At 40.6% G+C, this 13,390-nt stretch overlaps 1 long non-coding RNA gene across 1 annotated transcript; it reads right to left on the reverse strand.

Moving 5' to 3' along the window:
* Positions 1-659: 659 nt before the first annotated feature.
* On the reverse strand, positions 660-8,154 carry LOC146567104 (uncharacterized). The gene is made up of 2 exons (XR_014893875.1): positions 7,763-8,154; positions 660-7,632 (listed from the first exon to the last, which is right to left on the reverse strand). It is a non-coding gene; the product is annotated as an uncharacterized LOC146567104 (long non-coding RNA).
* Between the last annotated feature and the right edge of the window lie 5,236 nt (positions 8,155-13,390).

Genomic DNA, 13,390 nt, shown 5'->3' on the forward strand with positions numbered 1-13,390 from the left:
TCCAACTTTAGAGTATTAAAAAAGCATGTTTAGAGGCTTGGACATTTTCTTTTCACCATTATGGTTCATTTTTTTGCCTTCATAATCACTTTATGGGTATTTTGTTTATTATTGTTTTTTTGTAACTGACTCTTATGGATAATGGAATCAGAGCCATGGCATGATTTAAGTCAGCGGTCCCCAACCTTTTTTGCGCCACGGACCAGTTTATGCCCGACAATATTTTCATGGACCGGCCTTTAAGGTGTCGTGGATAAATACAACAAAATAAAACTAGTACCGGTACCGGAAAAAAGAAAATTTATTCATAACACACTTGAAAAGACCCAGGAAAACAGAGTAAACGATAACAAAATAACGCTGAAAACCAATAAAAACCCTGAAAACTATACATTTCACACCTGAGCCTCAACTCTCGCGGCCCGGTACCAAAAGACTCACGGACCAGTACCGGTCCGAGGCCCGGGGGTTGGGGACCGCTGATTTAAGTGACAGATGAAGGTAATGAAGGATATAAAAAAAACAACAACAGCAATAGAATAATATTAAACACAAAGTGAACCCGTCTTCCTTCATTAAATAGGTTCTTTTAGATGTTAAGGAGGAATTGACTTAACCAGGCTGGCGGAGAATGAAGACAACCGGACACCTGCAGCAGATGGGGGAATCAGTGAACTTTTATTGAGACAGAGACAACCTCTCAAAAACAGCTCACATCAAGAGATTCCCAATATTTGCTGTGAGGATGGGTATATATTCTCTAAAACTTACAGGAGGGGGTTGTGAGGATAGTGCTGCATTAGCAGAAAAACAACTCCATAAAAGGAAAGCGGCCTTGAGTGTTCTAGTCTCTTCGCTTGCAGATATCTTTCGCCTGCAGGATGAGGCGATCGCTTCTTATCGCTCTCAAGGCCAAAGTCGTGAGCACACATTTTTATTACACAGTTGCACAGTAACTTTAAAGCTGAACAATATTTAAAGCTGAATAATGTTTGATTCAGATTATATTTTCTTCAAATCCCCCTTTTGACCCATCTTAAATGGGTCAACAAACAAAAATAAGTAACATTCAAAGGAACACAGAGACGTGTCGAAGCCTGGCTCGAAAAACTCCTCGGGTCTTATCATTTGTCTTTATCTGTCATTGCAGATGAGGAGAAAAGAGTCCAGGCACCACCCTGCCCAGGGGTCGGCTGCAAGCAGTCTCGGTTCCCGATGAAAGCAGTAACAGCTGTCCTGCACACACGGATACAACGAGTTAGTGCAACCAGGGTAGTGACACAAAATTAACAGTTCCTGTAACTCAACAACCAAAAAACATAAGTAATGATAAAAATGTGGAGAGTACAGAGTATACTATAACAATGAGAGATATAAACGTGAAAATGTGAAAGAATAAATCAACCGTAAAATAAACTCAGAACGGTAACTGCTAAGGACATTCAAAAGTGAATATGGTAAAACGTGAGGAAGGGGTGTGGAAAAAAAAACAATTTATATCCAGTGGTGGGAGTACACATTCGCTCAGGCTTAAGTCCGGAGACCCTGAGAACATCGCTTAACCCTCACAACCCGACCAGACACAGTTCAACCAGATATATCCTTCAAGAGGAAGTGGGTGAGGGAAACAATCAATAACAAGCCTAATACAAAACACCACAGAGAAACAACCATTCTAGAAGAATTTAAACAAGAGAAAGACGATAATGTTCGTCACCCTCACGATCAGGATTATGCCAATGGGAATGAGACCCAGGGCCAGGAAGCAAACAAAGACGCAACATCTTTGCCTGCCTGTCATTTCAGGGGGAAAGGGCCAAGACATGTTTACTTAGCTTGGATGTCTTCCAATAGAGGATGATGGGGCAGAGAAAGGTGGTCCAGTTCCCCCCACCTCGCCAAGGGCGTGTTCTAGGAGTTAAAGAGCAACAACCTGCAATCTGTACCAAAAAATCTTCATAGTCCCACCGGAAAATCATAAGAGTAATAAACGATTCAGCTCAACAGACAAGTATCATGTTCAGGTTTCTCCAATCATTAAATCACTATTATTGCCACAATTTGCTTTATTCACCCTTTGGGCAATGTTATTCCAAGAGAGAGAGAGAGAGAGAGAGAGAGAGAGAGAGAGAGAGAGAGAGAGAGAGAGAGAGAGAGAGAGAGAGAGAGAGAGAGAGAGAGAGCCCCTAATGGCCAGTTAGTGGGCTCTAGGTCAAACTGTCCCCAAATTTGTTATTTGTTATTATTACTTGTTTTCATGTCACTTGTCTGTTTTCTACTGCACCCCTCTCACCAAAGCAAAGCAAACATTAGCAGCACATTGACCGTAGTCAGGCATCCTCATTCCATAGGTGCTATAAAACATTTCCTGTAAAAGAATCACAGTTTTCAAGACAGGGTGTGTCTCCCCCAACACTCTCACCAGAATACAGTGTAATAGCATCCCCAACTCCTAACCCATAAACACCGTTTCTTCACACATCCGCCCAGAAATCCTGTAATAGAAAAACATTAAAACTGTAACCCTGTAGGGAAGAAAATGTAAATGGTAACGCTGCGCAGTTACCTCTGTAAGCAACACAAGACACAAAAATGGCATTTACAGGTTCACTCATCCTCGAATATTTTGTCATCCTTCTACTCCTGTAAAAGAAACCCACATAAATTCATCCACCCTTTTATCCTATCTAGGTGGAGGTGGTTAACCTTGAGTCATGGTCAAGTCTTGTCATCTTTTACCAGTCAGTCCGTTTGTTTTTATTCCCAGTCTTTCATCCATTCATCCGTTCTTTGCTGATAGTGAAACCTGTCGTCGCATCTAGTTTCCACACTCAGCAAAATGACGTCATCTCAAAAAGAAACAAGAACTTGAGTTTGGATTACCTCGCTGAATCCTTTTTTAAACAGGGACTCTCGTTTCTAATTGTCCCCACAAGTGTTTCCTCCAGAACCCATTTCAATGCGGAGAAACTCACTTACAACAATTTTCTCGCCGACGTGTAATGCTTGTAATTTCCGATGTGCAGATCTGCTTAAAGAAAAGATTCACAAACAAAAATCAGTAAATATAAAACAAAATAAAATGAAAAATAACAAAAACAAAATGCAGACGCCCGGGTCTTAGGACTTGTCACTGAATATTCTTCCCATCAATAAAAATACCAACCTAAACCTACACAGAGTCAATTCAACACCACCTCAATCTTTTCATATTCATAAACCTATATGTTTTGCGTTCGTGAAACAAAATTGAACCATTAAGTAAGTTGAGCTCTTGAAATGTTTTAATTCTCTTAATTCTGCCAGTTTATTTCAACACTTATTCAATGACTTTTATTCAACTGCTACTTGGTCACTCGACTTTTACCTGTTCAAATTGCCTAGGGTTCAACAAAGTCTAGATCCCCGTTATCATGAAACTTGAACGGTGTACGATGATTTACTTACAGTAATTTAGCATCATTACTCAACCTAGCTCTATTACTGGCACTGCGTGACTTTTCTCACACTGGAAACCAGAATTTAGTACAGAACTTTAATGCCTCAGGCAATCGCGTTCAAGGGCTGCCCCCCCTTCTCTTCTTCTTTGTCCGTGTGTTCCTCCTTTATTAAATCTCCATCACAATGACGTGGCGCTCTGAAATAAAACTCACACTGTTAATTCCTCGTTTTCACTCTGCACCACTGCTCAGAGTGTTTTCTTTTCTTTTTAGTGTAGAGTAAACAATTAAGTCGAGGCCTTAAGCCCCAGATATCTCGCACGGGCATCATTTTCATAACCAAACCGCTCCGGACTCTGCTCCCCAGACCACACAAATGCCCTCTGGGCTTATTATTATAGCAAATTCTGTATTTGACTTTGTTGTGTGCAGCATTGAGCCTTTGTCAGTAAAGCATTCTTCATTGCAGCAGCTGGAGCATTGTGTGTCACTTCTTAGTAAATTAAATCAACATTTTGATTTTAGTGCATGGGTATGTATCAGTTTTTACTCCCTCAACAAGTGCATAAGTGTTCATGTGTGTGTTTCCCTTCATTCTAAGTAGGCGCATGCAGAAGTGTGTGTTCGTGTGTTGGTATATGTTTGTGTTCATCACCTTCCTGTTCTGTAGTTTAGGTAAACCAGCGGCCTGACGCATGGCCTAGGGTCCTCCCCTCCTCTTTGGGTCTGTTTTCATCCGTTGTTGCAGCTGCCTGCATCTTCTCCTTGTACCTTGACCCTTTTGCTTCTGTATGGTCCACGGCCTTCTGCAGCTCTGCTGTTCGGCTCTTCTCAGAGGTCAGCATCCTTCTGCTCACCGTCCCTTTTCCTCCGGGCTTAATGCGCGTCTCGTCACAGCTCTGTCAGCTGACGCAGCCTGGGAATTTCCCCCGTGTAGTGAAACGGGCTTTAGGTTTAGTGCTCTCCGTCTCTGCTGCATGAGATCACTCTTTTGCAGCACTGTTGACATCCTCAAGTTGTTGTTGTGAGTCCAGCTGCTGTGGCCTTCAGGGGTCAAAGGGTCAAAGATGGTCGCGGAGAGGGCAACGATGGTAGAGGGGAGGGTAGGAGTCCAGGTCAGCTTCGGCTCTCAGAAAAAACAAAAACAAAACAAAACAGGCGAACAGGAAAATGATGTTGTGTTGGCTGTGCTGTGTTGGCTGTGTTATCCCGAGAGGGGAGAAACAACGAGATCTCGTCTCCCCCCTTTTTTGTTTTTGTTTTTTTTTTTTTTTTCACCATATAATCAACTCATAACCCCTCAAGTTGACAGGACAACACAGGTACGTGTTAAAATTCTTAAGATCCTGTTTAGAAACCTAAAAAGGAATTTCCTATCATTCAGTAGTCATTTGTCTTAAACAATCAACAAAAACATGTCCCAAGTCGACCCTTTTAACCACTAAATTTGTCGTGTCCTCACTTAATCCTCAGACCAGTGTCTTTGTCTTTTGACGTTACGTTGTTGTCCTGCAACCCAAAGCGTTTAATTGTCAGTAATGTATAAACTATATCATTTAAAAACAGGTGTATGTTAAGTGTCGCTACTTTAACCTTGCATGTACGTGCACATGTATGTAAGCTGTTTCTTCATTGCATGTATGGGTGCGTCTGTATATGGGTTACTTTAACTTTTTCTCAAACGAGGCATTTCTCTAACACGCACATGTGTCTGTTCCTCACCCTTCTCATATCTTTCTCTGGTTGTGTGTGGTTTTATTTGTTTCAGTGATTTACCAGGAACATCTTTTCCTTTTCTCCATGTCTTCCGCCAGAGGTTAACACTGGTGAGATTCAGGGACACAGCACCCAGAGCAGTTCAGCGAGAAAAACCCGCCTCAAACTACATTCTCTCTTTTTTGTTTTACCGGGAGGGGTGAGGACAACTCTGGTGTCCAGCCGTGAATTTTAGCCAAAGCTTGGCCTGTCTTCTGCTGCCGTACTCAGGCTTCCAGGTTAAGAAAAAACACCTGTATGAAGACACTAAACATACATTTAGTATTTGTATAAACATAACTGCCTAAATCATTGAACTCTTGAGGAGGGTGTATTTCAGAATCAGAATCAAAATCAAAAACTTTATTGTCATTGTCATGAGACCGACGACATTAAGAATGGTCCCCGATCATTGCATCATCCCTAGTAATATCAAATATAAAAAAACAATAAAATTCAATCAATAAAATAGATAGAATACTTAAAATACTAAGTATTCCCACCGTCATGCTTCAGACCGTGCATAGATTAACACAAGAGTGGCATGGTGGACATTTTTGTAGTATTCAGATGTGTTATTGCAGTTGGATAACAGCTGTGTTTGAGTCTATTAGTCCTTGCTCTGATTGCCCTGTACCGTCTGCCTTAGGGCAACAGTTCGAACAGGGAGTGGCCAGGATGTGAGGTGTCTTTTATGATGTTTTGGGCCTTTTTAAAACAGTGGGCGTTGTTTGACTCTTTACTAACTTTAAAACCCCACCATAACAATTTCTCACTGACAAACTTCTATGCATCCATTTAAACATGCGAAGCCAGCACAAAATCACACACATACCCCTACAGCAAAGCTTTAACATAACCACAATGCAACTCCTCCCTTAAACGGGAGAAATCACCCTGAATCAACCAACTCTATATAAAACGTCAAACAAAGATAAACCACAAACATTTCTACACTTCTGTGTCTTCCACGCAGCACAATAGGCAGAAAAACACCGATTACTCACAGTCTACAACAAAAGAAAAACCTGCTCTTTTCACAACTCTCACAGCTAAAGTCAAAACTCTTACCCAGTGCCTCTGAAATAATAAAAAAATCACCAAATACTCGATTACTCTTTTCACTCGCTCCCTCTCACTCCCTTCTTCCTCATACAGCATACACGCTCGCTCCCGCGGACCCGCTCGGCCCCGCGGGCTCACTCGGCCCCCACCTTTTTCCTCTCACAGAGACAGAGAGAGAGACCCTTTTCCTTTTTTTTATTTCTCCAGCACACATACACACACAGAATCCCAACTGAGAGAAAGAGGGAGAGAAGAGAAAAGAGTTGTAGAGAGGAAGTTTTTTAGCAGGAGTTTCAGATCTAACAGATTTATACAACTTATTTACACACACCGGTAATTTATGTTCTATTTATTGATTTTAAAGGAGAATTTGGGCCAGCTGGGTTTCTGCCTCTGTTAGGCACTAACAGCTGGGGCGCTGCTTTAAAGGTGAGTCAGCACTGAAATATCCCTTCAGGTGTTACCAGGCTTCTACCAAACCGGAGTCTGGCGGGTAACCTTGCCTAGAGCTTCCTGATAGGGGTGCTAGTTGGTTGTCACCTTGTTCACACGTCTCATTCACACTTCATACATTACCTGCAGTCACTCATTACCCTCCTTATGTATGTAATAAATGTGTAAAAAAAAAATTCTATGTGTGGTGTATTATTTTAACCAAAAGAGGAACCTAGTTCCTTTAATTGTGTAATCTGTGAACAACGGAGAACAAACTGTCCTGCCCAGTGTTCCACAGCAAGCATTCAGCGTGTATTTATGTGTGTCCAATATCAAACAGAACATCAAAACATTTAAAACACTAAAATCATCGGGGTTTTAAGAAGAGATCCGTTTTCTCCTATTGATCAAAGGGACCCCTCCTTTGGACTCCAACCAGTACTTTTCCTTTTTAAGTTTTAGAGGATCTTTTCTAATAAAGTCCTCTGGGCCTTCCTAACCCTTCTGTAGTTTAGAGAATATTACTAAAAAATATTCTCAAGGCCTTTAACCTTTTAATTTGTTTAGAAAGGCGTTACTAATAAACCCTTTCAAGGTCCCAGACCTGCACTGAGGTATTTATCCGACACCGGAAAGCAACCCGTCGGCTGCAACCGTGGTCAGACCTCAGTTCACTCTTATCTTTATTCACTTATTTCTTATTCACTTATCTCTTATTCACTTGTCTGATTCTCAGCAAGCCTTAAGTAAGCCAGACAATTTTGGTTATGAATTACTAGGAGTTTGGACACTAAGTATTTTTATAATGTTCAATATAGCAGAAATAAAAGGTCTGCTTACCTTGTTTTTTGTGTGCACACAGCTTTTGTCCAAACTCCGTTCACTCAGACCACGGCTGATGTCCTCCCCCCCGTTCCAGTTTGGCCTGGAGCGGATCCTGTTCCGTGACGCCAATTGAAGGATATAAAAAAAACAACAACAGCAATAGAATAATATTAAACACAAAGTGAACCCGTCTTCCTTCATTAAATAGGTTCTTTTAGATGTTAAGGAGGAATTGACTTAACCAGGCTGGCGGAGAATGAAGACAACCGGACACCTGCAGCAGATGGGGGAATCAGTGAACTTTTATTGAGACAGAGACAACCTCTCAAAAACAGCTCACATCAAGAGATTCCCAATATTTGCTGTGAGGATGGGTATATATTCTCTAAAACTTACAGGAGGGGGTTGTGAGGATAGTGCTGCATTAGCAGAAAAACAACTCCATAAAAGGAAAGCGGCCTTGAGTGTTCTAGTCTCTTCGCTTGCAGATATCTTTCGCCTGCAGGATGAGGCGATCGCTTCTTATCGCTCTCAAGGCCAAAGTCGTGAGCACACATTTTTATTACACAGTTGCACAGTAACTTTAAAGCTGAACAATATTTAAAGCTGAATAATGTTTGATTCAGATTATATTTTCTTCAGTAATAAGCATTTCACCCATTTCGACTTGGTCTGATCTCAACTGACTGAAGTTGCTGAACTGAATCTTGAGGTTGTGTTTTTCCATCTGTGCCCTCTGGATTATTATTTTTTAACTCATTATTGATAAATAATAAGTGATTTGAGTTTTTAGTCTATTTAGCCGTAACAAGGTTAAATTTGTGTCTGTGCATTGCACCAGTACAGTATATGGATACAGTTTGGTATATGGCTCCAAAGGAACAGTATCAAAGTAGCCATAATGTTAACAAAAAGGTGTAGTTCAAAACCAGCAGATGACATCAAGGTGATGTGTCCATCTTTTACACTGCCTCTATGTTTAGCATGTATGCTACCTTAATTTAAGAATGTCACCGGGTTCGTCAGCAACACATTTCACTCTAGACCATAAATGTAAATCTTGATAGCTCAAACAGAAAGAAATGTCTGTTTAATCATGAAACGTTAACACATTTTACAGGATAAATGAAAACTCTGACATGCATGTTTGAGCTGCCGCACAAGTCATGAACTAGCTGTTGAAGTTTGTTTGCTTTAAACCAAAGTCGACTAACAGAGAGAACAAATGACTAAGCTTAAATATACCTGTAGTTATGCTAACATTACTAAAAATGATACAGATCTATCATATCATTATATTCTGACTCGGTTTCATAATTAGGCAGTGAATGTTGGTCAGGTACTTTGATTTCTTATACAGACTTGATTTTTTTTCTCCCCCACATTCACTGGACGTATAGTCAGACATTTAAAATCCAGATGATGGAACTCGAGTAGAGTAACACCAGTGGGTGATCCCCTGTTGATGTCATTAATCGCTGCAGAAGACGTCAATTTATGTCTGGTGGAGTAAAAAGCACCCACATGTCATCTGAGCCGGGAGCGAGCCCCCGCAGGTTTCTTGGCACGCTTGACTTCAATGCATAATATTGACAATGTGTGACTTTCAGTGTGTTTGTTTTAGTATGTTTTACGTTCTTCGGATTACAGTTAGCAGCTAGCATGTGACAGCTATGTACTTCCTGTTTGGAGTTCACATGTTGATGTCAGTGACAGCAGAATATAATATGTGTATATATTACCTTTCCAAAGTAAAAAAAAAAAAAAAGACAAAGAGACAAAGACGGGTTCTAATGGTTCACTTTAAGAGTAAAGTGGTTTTTAGCTGCATCACAGTTCACGGAGCAACCATGTCAATAATCACACAAGGTATTTTCAAGCCAGTCAATACCAGTTTTATGTATATCTAATAAATATGAGCCAGAAAGAATCTACCTCAGCTTCGCTTAGCAGAAAAAACCCCAAAACATTTTCTTTCTTCTTTAATTCATTCAAAAACTCAAAGGTAAAAATAACTAGATGGGTTCTCACAAACCTTTGGGCTTTAGTACCTCCTATGAAGCAAAACTTTACTGATCAGACACCAAATGTTGGGGAGCAATCAACAGCTGGAGACGTTATTTAACCAAGCAGCAGCCACACGGATTGATGACAGCCATATGCTAAAGCCTGCTGTTCCTCCAACTTTAGGCTGGATTCAAATGCAAGTCATTCTCCACACACTCCCATGATCATGCCCATCTTTATAAGAGAAATAAACATATTTACATATTACTTGGATTTTATATCCAACTTCCCCCTTCATGACATCTATAAAGGGAATTAACTGCAGATAATTTATTTGAATTTCACTAGCAGACCACACTTCACACACTTCCTCCCCTGACTGCTCCACCATCCCTCCCCATTTAGTTCTCCCCTCCCCAATCCTCACTGATGTTTTCCCTAAACTAGGCCCAGATCTTTGATCTTTGATCACTCCTCCCACCATTCTCTTTTTATAAACATTGTCTAATCGTATTTAAGGTGTGGTCCCTGCAAGTGACCACACCTTAAATTATGCTTAATTAACATGTGAATGCAGTCTTTTCCTCTTCACTGCTTCACTCTTCAGTTGTTTCTGCTTATCCAGTTCACAGAATTAGGGAGAATAAATCTATCATATATCTGTTGACATATGACATGACCAGTAAACATATAGGCCAGGATATATATGTGTATATATCTATATAGAATTACCTAGGCAACTGAAATCTGGACTTTTGACTAGCAACCAACAAGCAGTCAAGTTAGTGAATTGTATCCTCTGCCGAGGACCCTTAAAAAGTGTGAAAAACATGATTAATCAAATAGCACATATAAACATACAGCTGTGGTCCCAAATGGCCCCAATCACTAAGCTGAAGGTTAATAGTCACTAATGGGCTTGTTTTAGTCACAGCACTGACTATCTCCACTTACACTGACCTCTCTGCTATACCTACTTAGCATTTATGCTCTAATGGCTCAAAGGGATCCTCGCTACTTTGTTAATGTACTTTTTGCAGCTGATGTCTTGAACTCAAATGGAGAAAGAGGAGGAAAGTTGCCTCCAACCACCAATTTGCAAACTTGCAGTGGCAAATAAAATATGAGCACTGACGATGCAGCACATTTTATTTGGGATATTTCACATCTCGCACAGTTGATAATGTTGCTTGAGTCAGCTGCCACACTTCATTCCCCTCTCTGTTTTCCACAAGTCCTTCACTGTTACCTTGGAGATAACTTAGCCTTGCATGCACACACAGACAGCAACACAAATATCACACACACAGACATGGTAATCCCTGTGGGAAAGCCAGTAAAAGCTTGTGATGAGGTTTTTGGAAGATAGGGGGAGCATTCATTACCTGTAAGTGATAGCCTCAGAATCTGAACAGAGGAGCCATGCAGACCAACAGGTTCTGCTGGTAAGTGTTCATCATTACAGAGTGACAACATTTTCATGAACATAGCAAAGGCAAGATGTGAGTTTTCTTAAGTGGTTCCCCCGCATTTCGAACAATCCAAATGACTTCAACTTCTTATAATCCTGCAAGTATTAAAACTCAAGAGATAAGAGAAAAGAAGTCATCATTACCTCCTGACTCCTGGAGTTTTAGAAACTCTATGGATCACAGCTATCTGCTTCATTAGTCTCTCCTCCAAAAATCAGGCCAGCTTTGGTAATGGTCCGCCTTGAAGGCTTCTTCTTCTTTCGTGCTTTCAGCTTGATTTATTGTGAAGTGGGAGTTTACGGGAGAGCGCTTCAAGCTTGGCGAATGTTTCAGCGAGGTGAACACGACAAGCTACAACTTTGTCACATCAATAAAGAAAAAGAGGAGAAGACGAAAGAGTGCCATCACTTTCTCTGTCATCCAAAACACTTTCAAAAATGCATTAAAAACGTTAAAAAAAATGCATTCAGGTTGAACAATGCCCTTTCTAAATATGTCAACACAGGCGGGTAGGTTATTGACATGTAACAGGATGTAAATGGCTCCAACGACGCGACATTTTCTGGCTTTTTCCTCCTCTGTCACTCTTCAAGCAAAACACCCACAAATGAGCTTCCTGATTCCACTCATTAAAGCTTGTAGTGTATTTAGCTGTAATTGCTTTCCCCCCGCCACACATTCCTCCTTCTTATGTATTTCAGAGGCTTAAGAAAGCAGCAGGAGAAGCAAACTCGATGCAGAGGATCAGTTCAGTGGCAGACGCAGTGTGTTTAGAGTGGAAGGACCACTGTCTTCAATTCAAAGATGGCTAAACATGGCAGCTTTTCAGAAGTCTAGTCACAGGAAATAAGATAAACATGGTAGATAGCTGGCAAAGAATACAAGTGAGTAAAAGTGCAGTTTTTCCATTTGAATTTACGGGTTATGCCGGGTCAACACAAAGCTGAAAGTCACTGTTTGGCTTTTGTGAAAAATGTTAAATCTATAAAGCTACAATATGGGGTCTTTTCAGCAGAGCACACTGTGCTGAATGAGATGCCCTGGGGCAAATAAATCACTCGGCTGCTAAAGGCTGCTCCAAAATTAAATACATTTTTCCACTAAGTTTTCTGTAGAAGCCTCAAATCCAGAAATTATATGGAGCTAGCTGCTTCATTAACTTCTGTGACTCAGGGCGTGCTCTTACTTTGGATGTTTTGCACTTAACTTATTAAGATAACAAAACAAACAGCATTTACGCCAGAATTTATATGTACATCTGCCACAAAAGGAGTGCATCCGACCAATGCTGGCTCAAGATCCAGCTGCTTCTTCCTTTAAAGGTATCAGACCACTGTTGTGTATTTGCTAGATGACAATTTTATGTGTTTTGTGTGCAACCTTTAAGAGTCCTCATCTTGGAGCTGCTTGGAGAGTAAACAGGAACAAACAAAAAAGACAAGAGGCTTAGTCATACCAGCAGCTACAAACTCTCACTGAAACATACACACACACACTGCAGGATTTCATGTTTTGATTCTTGTACTCACACACAGACAAAATATTCCTCTTTTCTACACAAGATGCTGATGTAAAGATACATGTAAAATGCAAGGAGACTCGTAGTTTAGGGTAAAAACATTGTCATAATGGGATCTCTCCACAAGCTTAAGACTTCAGCCAACACTGGCATCTGTTCTGTGGCTCTGTGAGACAGGGCAGAGGCACAGAGAGGAAAGTAAAAACACCAGATTATTTTCAACCCACCGCAAATCTATTATGCAGAGCGCTAAATAACAACATGTCAGAGGAAAGCTGCAGTTTGTCAGGGCGCTTTGAATCCCTTATTTGCATTTAGCGGGTATTTCATTCAGGTGCAGATCTCGTACTGAATTTTCTCACCGATGACTTTCAGTTCTCTTTTATCATCATTAGGGATTGAATATGTTTTGAGTTATTGCAGTATTTTCTTTCCTTTACTCTGATTTGGCTTAAAATAAGATATTGTTTTTGCTTTAACTCCTTTAAAATGCATTTTATGTAATTTATATAATAAATTATTCATTTATTATTTAGCTTTGCAAAATGGCCCCACTTTAAATGAGCTCAGTGAAATCTGTAGTGTATTTTTCCCACAGAGCATGCTAAAATGATCCCAGACACACATGTTTAGAAGCCGGTTGACAACCAATGGTTGCCAGGCGGTGGTTTGCAGACAAGCTGCATCGTCCGTGCAAACCAAGGGCAACCAAAGCAATCAGAAACAGGTTTTTGATGTTGCACCCTGTCTTTGCCATCGATTTCACTCAGTGAATGCCAGCAACCTTAAGCAACAACTTACTAACCAGTACAGGATTACCTTAGTAACTGGAGGTTTTAGGGGGTCACTGACTGATCACTAGAACTATGTGA

The sequence above is a fragment of the Mchenga conophoros genome, linkage group LG9 (assembly GCF_057382185.1).
Source record: "Mchenga conophoros isolate Kocher_MC1m ecotype Shallow Benthic linkage group LG9, M_conophoros_male_GT1.1, whole genome shotgun sequence".
Lineage (NCBI taxonomy): Eukaryota > Metazoa > Chordata > Actinopteri > Cichliformes > Cichlidae > Mchenga > Mchenga conophoros.